Genomic DNA, 258 nt, shown 5'->3' with positions numbered 1-258 from the left:
TCGTGGTGCCGTCGTCTCCATTGGGCACGAGAGTGGCTGCTTGCGCATGAGAACAGCTGCCTGCGCGTCACGCCCGCCCGTGGTGTATCGCTCCAGTCTAGGCTTGCTGTTCACAAATGCACAAGGCTCAACCAAATGGCAAAGCCTGTCAAAAATAGGTTCAACTCAGTGGTGTTCCTCTCCACGGAAGTCTTTAGTAAAAGGCGAAAGTCTTGTGCGCTATGAAGAGAAACCAGAGCATGTACAGCCCTCCGCACC

General features: G+C 54.3%; 1 non-coding gene across 1 annotated transcript; it reads right to left on the bottom strand.

Moving 5' to 3' along the window:
* Positions 1-123: 123 nt before the first annotated feature.
* Positions 124-241, bottom strand: LOC121939043. The gene has a single exon (XR_006105390.1). It is a non-coding gene; the product is annotated as a U5 spliceosomal RNA (small nuclear RNA).
* Between the last annotated feature and the right edge of the window lie 17 nt (positions 242-258).

Source organism: Plectropomus leopardus, unplaced genomic scaffold, assembly GCF_008729295.1.
Source record: "Plectropomus leopardus isolate mb unplaced genomic scaffold, YSFRI_Pleo_2.0 unplaced_scaffold40105, whole genome shotgun sequence".
In the NCBI taxonomy this organism is placed as follows: domain Eukaryota; kingdom Metazoa; phylum Chordata; class Actinopteri; order Perciformes; family Serranidae; genus Plectropomus; species Plectropomus leopardus.
This window is presented reverse-complemented; position numbering and strand designations above follow the sequence as displayed.